General features: G+C 41.0%; 1 pseudogene; it reads right to left on the reverse strand.

Annotated features, from left to right (window-relative positions):
* Nucleotides 1–548: 548 nt before the first annotated feature.
* LOC118603177 lies at nt 549–667 on the reverse strand (annotated as a pseudogene).
* Between the last annotated feature and the right edge of the window lie 15,982 nt (nt 668–16,649).

Genomic DNA, 16,649 nt, shown 5'->3' on the forward strand with positions numbered 1-16,649 from the left:
GAATCTTCGGGTGGGTGGGCCTGGAGGTCCTGCAGATGAAGCAATGGGTCCAGTGAGAAATGGTCTGGTATGTGAGGACATCACAGGGAAATCAGCGACCATAGCCATTCTTACCTTATAAGGAGGATGGATGCCCAGAAGGCCGGGCCACGTGGCATGCTTTTGGCCAAAAGGATACACTTATTAAATGTGTGCGTGTGTGATTTTTCTGGGAGGCAGCATAACATAACGGCTAAGAGGGGAGCTTCTAGTGTTTGATCGTATGGGCTGGAACCCTAGTCCTACTATTTCGTGGCTGTGTGACTTTGGGCAAGTTGTTTAACCTCTTTGTGACTCAGTTTCCTGGAATCTTTGGGAAGATCAATGAGAGGACCCTTGTAGAGTGCACAGCACATACCTGGCACTTGGCAAACCATCAACTGCCAATATGGTGGCTACAGGGATGGTGCCCAGGAAGAAGCATCAGCCCAGCACAGGCCCTTTCTGATGGGATGGTTGTTAGCTATTATTCTTCACATTCATTTTTATTTTTATTTATTATTTTTTTACACCTACAACACTTGGTATTCCAACATGGCCTACCATCCAAGTACTAACTAGGCCCGACCCTGCTTAGCTTCTGAGATCAGATGAGATTGGGCTTGTTCAGAGTGGTCTGGCTGTAGATTATTCTTCACATTCAGAAAATACTCCACTCAGCCCTTTTGCAGGGGGAATTGGTGATTTAGCCACTGCATAAAGGATGGATAGTCAGTCATTGCCTTCTAGGAGCTGATACCAAAAGGTGAAAGATTCTGGGTGCATCTAAAGATGTTGGGGGATAACAGACCAATATTTAATTAAAGTAAAAATATTGAGTGTATTTGGGAGCCAGTGTGTGTAGGATGTGTTATTAGAAACCACGTTTCATCAGGTCAGCATCTGCACCTCTTCAAGGAAGATGACATTTGTCCAGAAGAACCAGAATCCTAGCTCTTTGACTCTGAGATGTGCTCCTTTGGGACCAGCTGGACCCCCTGACTTCTCTCACATTCTGGGAGGGGGCTTTTCTGGGTCTGTGTGCCAAATGAGGAAAGACATTGCTTTCTCTGGCCTCAAGCTTTCTCGGGGTCTGGGGAGAGAGGCCCCCAGCATGGTCTGGATCAGGAGGGAGGGTAATGTGGCATCTTGCAGCCAGCAGATGATGCTGTTGATCCAGTGTTGTCGGATGGATGCTGATCCCTAGATGGTGCACCCCCTCTTTGAACTCAATCTGCTGATTTCTCAGATCTTTCCACCATGTGCTCTTATGCCCAAGTGAGGCAAGGTCCCCTGCCCACTCAGGCCTCTTAGGTTTGGGAGCAAGCAGAAGACAGTGAGCCCTTGTTTTGAGGGGAGGAGGTGCCTTGCTCTCTCTGGCTGCAGGCAGAGGCTGGGGAAATGAAATCACCTTGCCATTTCCACAAAATGTGGTCTCTGCTTGCACGTCTTGGGCTTCTAGAATGTCCTGTAATGGGGAGGGGCACTCAAGATGTGCGTGGACAAGGGAGGGAGCAGCACTGTGAATCAGTCCTAAGGCTTGAGGGTCCCTTTTGGGACCTAAGTCCTCTTGTGTCCACTCTGTGCAGAGGTGGGAGTAAAGCAGGGCTTCTCCAACTCTGGTGGGCATCAGAATCCCACCAAAGGGCAAGGGCAGCTGTTAACGGTGATTTTTGAACACCATCCAATTTATTTTGATAGCTGGGCTTGAGATGCAACCCAGGAACCTGCATTTTATCAGAACCTTCCATGTGATTCTGAGACAGCTGTCCTCAGGCCACATGTGCCACTTTGGCTCCCTTTTATCAGGACCCTTGGTCAACAGTCTAGGAAGCCATGAAGGGAGGTGAAAGGAGGAAGGGGGTTTGCCATTGCCAACTGTGTGTCGTAGTTGAGTCACTTAGCTTCTCTAGACTTGGTTTTTTGCCATTGATAAGATACTAGTATCCTTCTCTAAGTATTGTGATATTAGATGAGGCACTGTGTTTAAATCCCCAGTGTGGTGCCTGGGCAGAGCTGGTGCTCAACCAGTGTTATTTACCCCACCCCCTTCCCTGGTCTCTTTTTCTCATTGTTCAGAAGGCAAGTCTTTGGGCAAATCATTCAATGTATCTGGACCCTAGCTTACTTCTCTGGAAAATGGGACCCTCCCACCTCCACCCCAGAACTGGTCCTGGGAAAATCATGGAAGTAGGGAAGGATGTTACTACTTGATGGATATTTTCACTCCCTCCCACTTTCTGGGCCTGGACAAGTCTTCAGTGTCTGACTGTGCTTTGCTCTGTTCAGTCCTCTGAGACCTTTCTGTTCTCTTATCCCATGCTGGGTGTGTGCGGCAGGCCCCAGTCAACCTGTTCTTGGGAACCTCATAGAAGGCACTCAATAAAGTGTGTTGAAGGAATCAAACCTTGGGTTGACTGGCCTTGGGCTAACAGGTACAATGGGAATAATAATAACCACATGGCAGGGACAGAGAGAATGTGTGTATAGCTTCTAAAAGCATTCTGCACACTTACTAAGTGCCTCAGTAAATGTGGTTCTGATAGTATAGCTCAGAAGATGATTAAGGTTTCTTTGACCATAGGAGTCCTCTTTGTATCATGGTTACCCTGAATTGTATTTATTTAGGATTTAAGTTTTCCCATGATGGAAAGGACATCAGACTTGAAGTCTCAGATCTATTACTTCCTAGATGTGTAATTAAAGGCAAATGGTTTAATTTCTTAATTTCTCCTAGAATCATTAAAAATTAAAAAAAATACATATACCTATGGATATTTATTTCTGCTCTATCCTATAAGGTAATTGGAAGCTGTTGTGAAAGACCCAAGATGTGCTGTGTGAACTGTGAAGTACAATGTGAGTGCATCCCCTGAGGGCAAGGATGGTATGTATCTTGTTCACAGCTGTCTCTCCAGTAACCAGCTCAGTGCCTGACATGTGGTAAGTATTCATAAATAAATGAGTGAAGTTTGCTGGGAAGGGTCCTAGCTGGATATGAGGTTATGTGAACATGATGAGCGATGATTGAGAACACAGAGGCTTAGAGTGTTTTTTTTTTTAGGAGATGATAAGGGCAGTTGAGTGAGGAATAGCATGGCCATAGCAAACACTTGTTGGAGTCACATACATCAATAAGATAGACTTAGTCCCTATTTTAGCTGCACCAGTGCAGACTACCATTACAAAGAATAGACAGAAAACCAGATAAACGATGGAGGGGTGATGCCAGAAGAAGAATGGGGGGCCTAAGGCGAGCAATATTACGATGCTATTGGTAGCTTCCTCACCCATTCAGCACTCCTTGGTTGCAAGATGGCAGCTGCAGCACCAGGCACCACAACACACAACAACATCCCAAGTAGAGAGGCTGAGAGAGGCAGCAATGATCTTGTCTTGGAGGTGGCTCTGTCTTTTTATTAGGGAGGAAATATTTCTCATAAGACTTCGGCAGGATCCCCTTATATCTCATTGGGTATTAATGATAAAGGGAAATTCAGGTTTCTGTGACTGGCTTAGAGCAATGATGATTCATCCTTGGGACTAGGTACTTTGCTGTCCCAAGAAAAAAGAGATTCTGTTACAAGAAAGGGAGGAAGTAGCTGCTAGATAGGCAATAAATAGTGTCTGTTACAAGGCTTGGGAAGAATACAGTGTGCACGGTCGTGGCTGTGGCTGCTCTGCTCTGAGTGGGGATGGTGCTAGGAAAGGAATCTGCTCACTGCGGAATTTGGTGCTCTGTACCTGACTGGCTAAGGGAAAATGAGGGACACTTGTGTTGGGAGTCCTGGCTAGGGGAGAGATGAATGGGTTCTAATTGTAGCTGTAGTAGAGATATGGTTTTTGTTTTTGTTTTTTTTTTTTTTTTACTTTGTTGCATCAACTTATCTGAGTCTTCAAATTAAAAAAAAAAGTTTTTTTAAAAGGATCATTATATTTATTGGGCCTAACTCACAAGGTTAATGCTAATGATGATGATGGAGATGATGATGACAATGCTGACAATTATAATAATAGTAATAGATAACATCTACTGAGCATTTGCTATGTGTTCAATTATATAATCTACTTCTCTAAACAACTTTATTATGTTGGTGCTATTCATATCCACACTTTGCAGATGAAACAAACACAGAAAGAAACTGGCACAAGATTATATAGATTATAAGTGGAGGAACCAAGATTTTAGCAGGGCTTCTCACTGTTCATTTAACCATTAAACAGACTGCCTCTAAGTAGTTAAGATCATTGTGAAGATGAAATGATTACTGCTGCTGTATGTAGAGCACGTTTTATTTGCAGGCACTCTTAAAGGGTCTGAAATTATGGTACTGGGTAAAAGAAAGTCTCAGCTCTAACTTCTAGTGAGGTCGGGGGTTGACAATAAGCCAATTAATAGATAGATAGATAGATAGATAGATAGATAGATAGATAATAGATAGAAGGTCTGGTAGTGCCATGTGCTTTGAAGGTAAAAGATAGAGATAGAAGAGAGAGAAAGACTGTGATTTGCTCAGTTTTATAAAGTGGTTCCTGATGGCCTAGCCACAGAAGTAAGATTTGAGGATGGACTGAATGAAGTGAGGAAGTGAGCCACAGAAATCTGGAGACTAAGTTTCCAGGAAGAGGAACAGCAAGCGCTAAGGCTCTGAAGCACAAGTGGGCTTGACCTGTCCAAGAAACAGCTGTTGTGGCTGGGGCAGAGTGAGCAAGAAGGATGGGGGGGGGGGCGGGTGGGAAATTGCAGCATGGATTGAGAAATGTTAAGCAGCGTAACCAAGGCAGTACAGTTGTGTGCAGAGTGAGGGCAAATGGCCCAGGAGAAGGCCAGTAAAGATGTCCTGGGTCAGGTGAGAGGGGCCATAGGCTCTGATTGCCATTCTGGTCTGCATTTTTCCTAAGGTAAAAGTTTAAGGCTGTGGCAGAATGATATAATCAGTTTTGAATCTGAAAAGATCTCTTGGTTTTCTCATCTATTAAAAGAGGACAGTGATAGCTATGTTGACAAATCTCTTAGATATTGTCAAGATCAAATGAAATATTTGGTAAGGGCTGCTTGGAGCTCTGATGCACAGTGTAAATGCAAGCTGCTATTACAATAATTAGGCTCTCTCTTAATTGTTGAATGGATTCCATTTCTTCAGGCTCATGGCTAGATAACAGCCTCAGAGCTTGAAGAGCACTTTTCTTATAGATTATCTTACTTAATCTTTATACCCTGTCTAGAGTGGTTGAAACTGTTATTATTCCCGTTTAGCAGAAAAGGAAACTGAGGCTCAGAGAAGTCAGAGAGGTTAATATCCACAACTAATAAGTGCTGGAGGTGGGCATTTCTTCAACATCTTTTGATTCTAAACCCAGTTCCAGAAACAAGGATGCTAGGTCTTTGTAGAGATGGGATGTGGAGAGGTGAGCTGGGAAGGTCAGGTATAGATTTAAAATTTGATTGTATGTGGGCAGAAGCAAATTTACTAAGAGTGACAACTGTTATTATGGTTACACACACAGTTCTTGGAAAATAATGCAGAATCATAGACAGTACAGATTAATAAACAATAAAAATTGCTGAAAATACTCCTCACAGATGCTAGCTATAACACAAAAGGCTTAGGAAAATAAGGCAAAGTCATAACATACCAGCTGATAGAGATTAAATACAGATGACAAAGAACAATATAGTTCTGCTGAGATCCAGGAGCCCAGCTGTAACGGTGACAGTGGCCACTGCAAAAGATCACAGTATATAGTGGGGAGGGGTTTGGGTGTTTGGGTGGTGGTGCTTCCATGCGCCAAGAAATGCTCCCAGTCCCAGCCCTGCCAGGAACAGTTTTTAGGCAGTCAGGGAAACCAGGAATCAGCGGCAAATGGTCTCCAGGAATTTCGCCCCAAACCCATTGGTCTATACTCTAACACTTTTAAGGAGTTCCTGATGTTCTGCAAAAAGTGAAGTCCCTAGGGTTTTGCCTTAGTTTTGGGAATGTGAGAGGACTCCAAGCATCCAATACATGGTGGGCAGCCTAGCAATGAACATTTTCAAGGAGGTCACTTAAGGTAGCCCTGGGCTTCATTCCAAACAAGACTTTCCTCTACTAGAGCCAACTAACCCATTCTCAGAGACTGCAGAACAGCAGAGAAGAGAGTTTTGTACCTTGATTACTTCTTCCTGATCTGAAATGGAGACTCGGTTATTCCTCTTGTTCATTCATCATCTCCTGTCTTGGCTTCAGCCGTTCTCAGGAAAGCTCATTGATGCTGGGTTTGCATGCTTGTGCAGAACAGAAGTGACACCAGAGTCCAGTGAGACTGAGTCTCCGAGAAGAAGAGGGTAGGAAGCAAAGAAGATGGGACCAGCTGCAGTTGCTCTTACAGTATTTCAAGGGCCACAGAGGTGGGGGACGTTTGCTTTTATCAGCATTACCATGCAATGTTCCCAGCCTGCTTTGTCTTTGCTTTGCATTTTACAATACCACCAGTGGATCCTGCTGTCCCTTTCTGTGGGTTTATTAATATTGCCCTTTGATCACACTTTATATTCCAGCTCCATCCTAGCTTCTCCAAACTCAGACACCATATTTAATTAGATTTTCTCCCTGGTTTGGGCAAACAGAAATTGAACTCCCAGTGTATCTCTGTTGCTCTGGAGTCTGTGCCTGACAGAAGTGGACAACTCTTTTTCCCTCTCTGGCTTTCTCTGCCTCATCCCCTCTACCCCCACCTCCAACAATAATATTCCAACACGCACCCATTTCTAAGATCAATCTATGTCTGCAAACTGAAATTCATCCTCATGTCACCCACTGCCATTCAAATGAACAATATGCTGAAAAGTTTTGCTGCTATAACTTTTTGATCTTCCTGCAGATTTTGGGTGGACCTGAGTGTTGACAGGTGGTGCGGAGAGTGGAGGAGATGGAGGAGACAGAGGGTGGTCTCGGCCTGGATGCAGAGGTGAAGGGGCAGTCCTGCCTGAACATGAAAAGACGAACTGAATGTTTTTTCAATACGATGACTCTGCCTTTGGAAGAATCTTAAGGAAAACTCAGTTACTTTTCTGTGCTACAATTTTTTCATCTGTAAAATGGGGAGGGGAACAGAATTGGCCTTTTTTGAAGGTGTGAAAAATGAAGATGTCTAATTTCACTTTCTGTCAACAAGATGTGAAGGAAGGGAGAGGGGTTAAGGAGAGACCTAGAGAATACAGGAGAGAGTGCTTCTGGGCCGGCTTGCCTATACCAAGAAAAGTCCAGTTGGCAGAAGCTGAATAGCCAGGGTTTTGGTCAGTCCTTTATCCTTTACCAGCTCAAGGCCTTGCCCCCAAGAGCCTTAGACTCAGAAGGTCCTCAGGAAATCCCCCCCCCCACTTCTCACTCTCTGGAGAAATTAATATATTTGAGACTCAGTTTACTCATCATTTGAGTGGGGATAATGACAGCTGCCCTGTGCATGTCTCTTAGATGTGATGCTCAAATAAATCTGTGTGTATAAATGTGTTTCATAAGCTGTGATGCTCTCCATTAATGTCAGGCATTCCCATTCTCAGTTTAATCTTGATTTGTAACTGCTTTTGGAAGATAACATGGCATGAGGGATGTAAAATAAAAGATAGTAAAATACGTTTTTGTCTTGGAAGTGATTTTTATTTTCTTTAGCCAGGGAAGTTACAATTTTAATTAGCCTACCTTGCCTGAGCACTTAGATGAATCAATATCAGATGGGATTTAAGCTGATCAAAAAAATGTAAGGAAAGAAGAAAATAAGGAAGGAAGTGTGTGTGTGGGGGGGAGGGGTTGGGGGGGTTGGGATAGAGAGAGAAGCGAACAGCAGAGAAAGTGGTTTACCTGGATGCCTTGAGTGTATTTGAAATGGCTTCATACTAAGATGTAAAAATATGCACATATGCTTTACATCATAGTGAATATTTATGAAATTTAAGTGTGAGAGCTGCCTAGGATTCCTCAGTGGGTGGGGAGTGGTGGGGGCCTGGCAGAAGGGTCTGCATGCTGCTTCCAGGGCTGCAAAGGGAGAAAGGAGGTCTGGGGGAAGGACCTCACTAGCACTCAGAGGATATCCTTACCTCCACTAAAGGGCACTGCATCCCCAGAGCAGTGTCTGCATATTCATGTAAAGAGAGCTCTTCCCTATTTTGGTGGCTATGGATACTGCAGTGAGGGTCAGGAGGGGGTGAGAGAAGAAGACACAGTATCTGGCCGTACTACCTGACCTAAAAGAGAGCACAGTTAAAGTGTCACTGTGTTGAATGAAAGGCTTTAGAGTCAGATTTTCATGGGATAGATTCTTTTTCGTTCTGCCACTTATTAGCCACGTGACCTCTGGTAAGTTGTAAATCTATCTGAGCCTCAGTTTTGTTACATGCGCGAAGGGAAATAATGCCTGTCTCATGGGGCTGTTGTGGGGATTTAATGGAGTAATGCACTGAAGACTTAAAGAGGATGCCTGGCCCCGTTGTCCCTGGCCTCTGTACTTATTAGTATTTTTTCTCTCTCCATGCCTGAGTACCCAGAGGCCCTCAGAGACAGGGCTCAGGATGGTAGGTTGGGACATGCTCCCATCAATTTCACGTTTGCATCCTGACTCTGAGGTCCAATTAACTGAGGAGCATGGTGTGAGTGGGCTTGAGAGAGAGTAGAGTATTTGAGTGCCCCAGGCAAAAATAAGGGTCCTCAGAGATTTTCTTGGAGTAGGGGTTTCAAATTTTATTTTTATTAGCACACCCTTTAGGATCTCACTTCCTCAGGCAAAAGTCTTGCTTGGAAGCAATAGACTTGTAACAGGTAAGGAGAGACGGTTCTGTGTGGTGGAGGCAGCTGTCTGGGTAACTAAGCCAGTTGCAGAACCCCTGGGATGGAGCACACCTCATGGAGCAGATCCTTCTTTTTTTAAAATTAAATTTATTGGGGGTGACATTGGTTAATAAAATCATATAGGTTTCAAATGTACCATTCAATAATTTGTCATATGTGTATTGCATTGTATGTTCATCACCCACTCCAAAAGTTAAATTTTCTTCTGTCACTATATATTTGATCCCCTTTACCCCTATTGACCTCTCCCCTTGCCCCTTTCCCTCTGGTAACCACTAAACTATTATTCATGTCTATGAGTCTCTGACTGTTTGTCATGTTCATTTATTGTTTTCAGTTTTATATATCACAAATGAGCGAATTCATATGGTTCACAACTTTTTCTGTCCGATTTATTTCACTTAGCATGATAATCTCAAGATCCATCCATAGTGTTGCAAATGGCAGTATTTCATCTCTTCTTATGGCTGATATTCCACTGTATATATGTACAACGTTGTCTTTATCCAATCATCTACTGAAGGACACTTTGGTTATTTCCATATCTTAGCTACCATGAATAATACTGCTATGAAAATCAGGGTGCAGATATCTTTACAAATAAATGTTTTTAAATTTTTAGAGAAGATACCCAGAAGAGCGATTGCTGGGTCATAAGGTAATTTTATTTTTAATTTTTTGAGGAACCTCCATACTATTTTCCATAGTGGCTGTACCAATTTACATTTCTACCAGTAATGTATGAGGGTCCTTTTTTCTCCACAACCCCACCAACACTTGTTATTACTTGTCCTGTTGATAACAGCCATTCTAACAGATGTGTTATCTCATTGTGGTTTTAATTTGAATTTCCCTAATGGCTAGTTAGGTTGAGCATCTTTTCATATGTTTGTATATCTTCTTGGGAGAAATGTCTATTTGGGTCTTCTGCTCATTTATAAATGTGATGTTTTCTTATTCTTGAGTTGTCTGAGTTCTTTGTATATTTTGAATATTAGGTCTTTATTGGAGGTGACGTCTGCAAACATCTTCTCCCATTCAGATGGTTGCCTCTTTGATTTGTTGACGGTTTCTTTTGTGTGTAGAAGCTTTTCGGTTTGATATAGTCTCATTCATTTATTTTCACTTTTAATTCCCTTGCTTATAAGATCAAATTCTTAAAATCTCTAGATCCATGGTCCATGAGTTTAGTGTCTATAGTTTCTTCTATGCTATTTATTGTTTCAGATCTTATATTCAGGTCTTTGATCCATTTTAACTTAATTTGCTGTATGGTGACAGCAAATTGGTGACAGATACCAATCTAAAAGTTTTATTCCTTTGCATGTAGTTTTCCGATTTTCCCAGCATCATTTATTAAAGAAGTTTTCTTTTTTTACATTGTATATTTTTGGCTCCTTTGTCAAAAATTATTTGCTCATCTATTGATATGATCATGAGATTCTTATTCTTTATTTTGTTTATGTGGTGTATCACATTTATCAATTTGCATATGTTAAATTCATCCCTGGGATGAAGCCCACTTGATCATGGTGTATAATCTTTTTAATATGTTGTTGTATTTGGTTTGGTGGTATCATACTTAGGAATTTTGCATCTGTGTTCATGAGAGTTATTAGTCTGTAGTTTCCTTTTTCTTGTTATTTTTACCAGGTTTTGGTATCGGGGTAATACTGACTTCATAAAATGAGTTAAGAAGTATTATCTTTTTTTCAATTTGTTGGAAAAGTTTGGGAAGGACAGGTGTTAAGTTATCTTTGAATGTTGGGTAGAATTCACTAGTGAAGCCATCTAGTCCTGGACTTTCTCTTTGTGGGAGGTTTTTTGATGATTGTTACAATTTCCTTACTATTGATTGGTCTATTTAGATTTTTTAGTTCTTTGCGATTCAGTCTAGGAAGGTTGCATATTTCTAAGAATGTGTCCAGTTCCTGTAGGTTATTGAATTTGGTGGCATATAATTTTTTCATAGTATTCTTGTAAGATGCTTTGTATTTGGGTGGTATCTGTTGTAACTTCTTTTCTTTTATTTCTGATTTTATTTGTATTCTTTCTCTTTTATTCTTAGTGAGTCTTGCCAGGGGTTTGTCAATTTTATTAATCTTCTCAAAGAACCAGCTCTTTGTTGCATTAATTTTTTCTACTGTCTTTTTGTTCTCAACTTATCTAATTCTGCTCAAATTTTTATTATTTTCTTCCTTCTGCTAACTTTGGACTTCATTTGTTCTTTTTGTTGTTGTTGTTCTAGTTCTTTAAAGATGTAATATTAGGTTGCTTATCTGGGATTTTTCTTGTTTTTGAGATAGGCCTATAATTATATGAACTTTCTCTCCCTCTCCCATTACTGCTTTTGCTGTATTTCAAAAGTTTTCATATGTTGTATCTTCATTCTCATTTGTTTCCATGTATCACTTGATCTCTCTTCATTTCCTCTACAACGCAGTTGTTATTTAGTAGCATGTTGTTTAATCTCCACATATTTGTGACTTTCCCCACCTTCTTTTTGCAGTTAATCTCCAGTTTCAAAGCATTATGTTCATAAAACATGCTTGGTATGACTTCAATCTTAAATTTGTTGAGATGAGGTTTGTGTCCCAACATATGGTCTATCCTGAGGATGTTCCATGTGCAATAGAGAAGAATGTATTATCTGGTGTTTTGTGATGAAAAGCCCTATAAATATCAATTATGCCCGGTTGATCAAATGTGTCATTTAAGGTTGTCCTTATTGATTTTCTGTTTGGATGATCTATCCATTACTGACAGTGGGTATTTATTTAGGTCCCCTACTGTAATTGTGTTTTATTAGTTTCTCTTTTTAGTTCTGTTAGTAGTTGCTTTATACATTTTGATACTCCCTGGTTGGGAACATATATATTGATAAGTGTTATGTCTTCTTGATGTATTGTCCCCTTTATCATCATGAAATGTCCATCTTCGTCTCAATATCCAGATCCTCCTTCTTAGGGAAAGTACTGGGGCTTGTTGTGGCCACAGGGCTGTTTAATGGAAAAGCCAATTTTAGAACTAAACCCTTATCTCAAGATATCATGACGTCTCTTGACAGAGGAGTTCTTGCTATTCCCTGCTTTGATTGTATTGCAACATATGTTAAGGAAGGTTATGCTAGCTGCTCCAAAATCTCGGTACAGTAGAAGTTGTGTCTTGCTCATGTAATAGTCCAATATAGTATTTCTGATCAGCAGATGGCATTCTATCCCATGATCTTCAGGAGCTCAAAATCTTTCATCATGGCTCTTCGATTTTGGAAGGCTTTGCTGCCTCTTACAGATGGCGAAAAGGCAAGGAGAGCAGGGTGGTGGCACAGCTACTTCTAAGTAGCCATGGTCTTGAAAATGCACCCTCCACATTTACTCATGTTACATTGGTGAGAGCTCATACACATGACCATGTTTAACCATGAGAGAGACTGGGAAATTTAGCTGTGCATTTATAGAGAAGAGGAAAACAAAACACTGAATGTTGGTGAACAGCACGCAAACTCTAAGATAGGTGGCCCTTTTGTCACCAAACATCTGTTGGTGCTCTCCTTCCTGTGAAAATTACATTTCCATCCTCTGGCTTCTATGAAGTTTTCCTGGGGTTTCTCAAGGTCTGGCTACCTATGAACTAGAAAGGCAAACCATTTATTCCTGCTACACTTGTCCCCAAGATACAATAGGGGAGCTAGACAAGTTAACAGCAAAACCCTGACCCATTTGGGCGATACTAATTGGCAGACGTCTAGTATCTACAGAAGGGGTGAAATCTTGCTGGGCAGGCAATGTGAAAGTGCTCTATTGGTGGTAGAGGACATTCATTCTATGGTTAGACCTTGATTCTCTTCTCTTGGAGAAATTTCCTCGTTTGTTGTTCTCCAAAGCTCCCACTCCTTTGTCCATCATTCTTCATGGTGACATCTGGGGAGGGTGCTGCTGGGGAGAACATCTTTTTGGGAGCCACACAACTTTCACAGCCTGCTTCCTATTGGCATGATTTTTCCATCACAGAATCTTTTAAGCCAGCTAATACTTCCTTTGGCATCCAATTTTCTTAAAAACTTTGGTAGGTCTCTGAACTATTGCTTTCCATCAGTTCCAAATGCTAGTAACATCATCCAAGGTTCTTTCCAAGGTATGTTCTCAAATGTGCTTGATTTGTTTTTCCTTTTTGTCCCTACCTCATACCTTTCTTTCAATTTAATAACAGTCACCAGGAGCTAGCTGAAACAATAGGCTTGGAAGGTGGATTAATTTGCCAGGACTGTTGTAACAAAATGACACAAACTGAATGGCTTATATAAAAGAAATACATTGTCTCACAGTTTGGGAGGCCAGATGTCCTAAATCAAGGTGTAGGCAAGTTTGTTCCTTGTGAGGGCTGTGAGGGAGAATCTGTTCCATGCTGCTCTCCTACCTTCTGGTATTGGCTGGAAATCTTTGGTATTCCTTGGCTTTTGCTGCATTACCCTGATCTCTTCTTTCATCTCCACATAGTGTTCTTCCCGTGTGGCTGTCTCTGAGTCCAAATTTCCCCTTTTAATAAGGATGTCAATCATATTAGGTAGGAGCCCATCCTACTTTAGTATGACCTCATCTTAACTAATTTCATCTGCACAGATCCTATTTCCAAATAAGAGATACTGGGGGTTAGAACCTCAACATGCGAATTTGGGGCAGGGTCACAATTTAACCTGTGACAGAAATGCAGGTACCCTCTTTCATCTGATCTTTGTTATAAGGCTGAGCTCCTCTGCTAGAGAATTTTTTAAAAATAATATTTTATTTTTCAATTGCAGTTGATGTACAATATTATTTTAGTTTCAGGTGTACAACATAGTGATTAGACATTTATATAACTTATGAAGCCATCACCCTGGTAAATCTAGTACTCACCTGACACTGTACTGTTATTACAATATTATTGACTATATTCCCTATGCTATGGTTTACATCCCTGTGACTATTTCGTACCTGCCAATTTGTACTTTTTAGTCCCTTCTTCTATTTCATTCTTCCCTCCAACCCCTCTCCCATCTGGCAAAAGTCAAAATGTTCTCTATATCTATTTGTTTGTATATTTTGTTTTTTGTATTCCACATATAAGTGAAATCACATAATATTTATTTTTTACTTATTTCATTTAGCATAATACTTTCTAGGTTGTGATGTTGTTGCAGATGGCATGATTTCATTCTTTTTTATGGCCAAGTAATATTTCATTGTATATATGTACCACTTATTCTTTATCTACCTAATTATTGACGAACGTTTAGGTTGCTTCCATATCTTGGCTATTGTAATTAATGCTGCAATGAACCTATAAATGCATATGTCTTTCAAGTTAGTGTTTTGAGTTTCTTCGCATAAATACCCAGAAATGAGTTTACTGGGTCCTTCTTTGTCTCTTATTATAGTCTTTGTTTTAAAATTTATTTTGTCTGGTATAAGTATTGCTATCTCAGCATTTTTGTTTGTTTGTATGTTTTCATTTTCATATGTTATTTTTTCCCATTCCTTTACTTTCAGTCTGTGTGTATTTCAATCTGAAGAGAGTGTCTAGTAGGTAGCATATGTAAAGGTCTTGATTTCTAATCCATTTGGCCACCTTATGTCTTTTCATTGGAAAATTTGATCTATTTACATTGAAATTGTTACTGTATATGTAGTTATTGCCATTTTATTATTTATATTTTTGATTTTTCTTTTTGTTCTTATAGAGGTACCTTTAACATTTCTTGTAATACTGGTTTGATGATGCTGAACTCCTTTAGCTTTTTCTTGTCTGAGAAGCTCTTTATCTGTCCTTCAATTCTAAATGATAACTTAACTGCGTACAGTAATCTTGGTTGTAGATCCTTGCTTTTCATCACTTTGAATACTTTATGCCAAGTCCTTCTGGCCTGAAAAGAGTCTGTTGAGAAATCAGTTGACAGTCTTATGGGAGCATTCTTGTAGTTAACTAACTGCTTTACTCTTTCCACTTTTGTGATTCTTTTTCTGTGTGTGTTCAAACTTTGGCACTTTAATTTAATTATGATATGATCCGATATGGACCTTATTTGGTTCATATTGTTTGGGGCTCTCTGTGCTTCCTGGGTTTGCGTGTCTATTACCTTCACCAGATTAGGAAAGCTGTCATTTTTTCTTCAAGTAAATTTTTAATTATGTTTTCTCTTTCTTCTCTTTCTGATACCCTATGACATGAATGTTATTAAGCTTGATGTTATCCCAGAGGCCCTGTAAACTATCTTCATTTTTTTGGATTTTTTTTTCTTTTCGCTCCTTTGATTGGGTGTTTTCAGCTATCTTATCTTCCAAATAGCTGATTCCGTTCTTTGCTTCATTGAATTTGCTGTTGATTCCTTCTAGTGTATTCTTCACTTCAGTTATGATATTCCTTATTTCTGACTGGATCTTTTTTATGCTTTTTTTTTTAAATCTCCATTTTAATGTTTCCTATTTCTTTATTGAGGTTCTCACTGAGATTATTGAGCATTCTTGTAATCAGTATTTTGAACTCTGCATCTGCATCTGGTAGATTGCTTATCTTCAGATTGTTTATTTTTTTTTCTGACTTTCATTTGAGCCATGTTTCTTTGTCTCACATTTTGACTGTCTCCCTGTGTTTGTTTCTTTGTATTAGGTAGAGATGCTATGTCTCTCAGTTTTGGTAGAGTGGCTTTATGTAGTAGGTGTCCAGTGAGGTCTAGTGGCACAGTCTCCATGGGTACCTGAGCAAGGTGCTCTAGGTGTGTCTCTTGAATGTGTTGGGTATGCCCTCCTGTTGTAGTTGAGCCTCAGTTTCTGTTGGCATGTCAATGGAAGGGATTAACTCTCAGGCTGATTGGTTGTGACTGTAGTGGAAGAGCTGTTGTGCAGGGGCTGGGCTGACCCTAAGGAGAAGAGTTTGTTTAAGTGAGGCTCTGGTGCCTACCTAGTCTTCCCTTTGGGTGTGTTGGGTAGTGCTCTGGTGTGGTCTTGAAGGTGGCCACTGGATCCACTGGTTTCGGGGCCTCTTGAGAGGAGCTCACTGGCTGAGCAAGTAGCTGCTTCCTGTGCCCCATTTGGGGCTACTTGGTATGAACTACAAAGTGATCTGCAGATGGTTGCCACTTGCGCTGGGCTTCGAGGTACCTGGGAGAGGCTAAGCTGGAAATTGAGGTCAGCTGCCACTAGCGATGGGTTTGGTGATGCTTATCAAGAGGTACAAGGCAAACGGAGGGTGGATTTTCCTTATTTGGGGTTGTCAACCTTTAAGGAATTTTAGGAAAGTCTGGAGTGTGAGCCAATAAGTGCCATTTGTGTGAAAGAGCCACTAGAAGTGGCATGGTTGGGTCTACAAGTGGGGTGGCGTGGGGTTTTAGGGAATTACCAGAGTGAGGCAACTGATGTTAGCTAGGTTGACTGGAGACTCAGATATGGCACCTACCTGTGCATGCAGGTTTGGTGTGGAGGAAGGTTCAATAAAGGAACAATGGCTTTTGGTAGCACTTCTGCTTGGGATAAATCTGCCCTTCGAGCCCTCATCCTGAAGCCAGACAATTCATTTCCTCCCGGTATGTCCCTGGAACCTTTCAAGCTGATGCCCCAGTGCTGGAGCTCAGAGCAAGTGAGCCTGTCAGTGAGTAAGTCTGTGGATGAACCCTTTAAGAGGAATGCCTGAAACTCCAGTAGTTGTCCGTCTCACTGAGCTGCTATTTCTGCTGGTTTTCATAGCTCAAAATTATGGAGACTTCTCTTTCTGAAACTATGGGTTGGGAAGCCTGATGCGGGGTTGGGACCACTCACTCCTCAGGTGAGATATCCT

This window comes from Rousettus aegyptiacus, unplaced genomic scaffold, assembly GCF_014176215.1.
Source record: "Rousettus aegyptiacus isolate mRouAeg1 unplaced genomic scaffold, mRouAeg1.p scaffold_m13_p_5, whole genome shotgun sequence".
In the NCBI taxonomy this organism is placed as follows: Eukaryota; Metazoa; Chordata; class Mammalia; order Chiroptera; family Pteropodidae; genus Rousettus; species Rousettus aegyptiacus.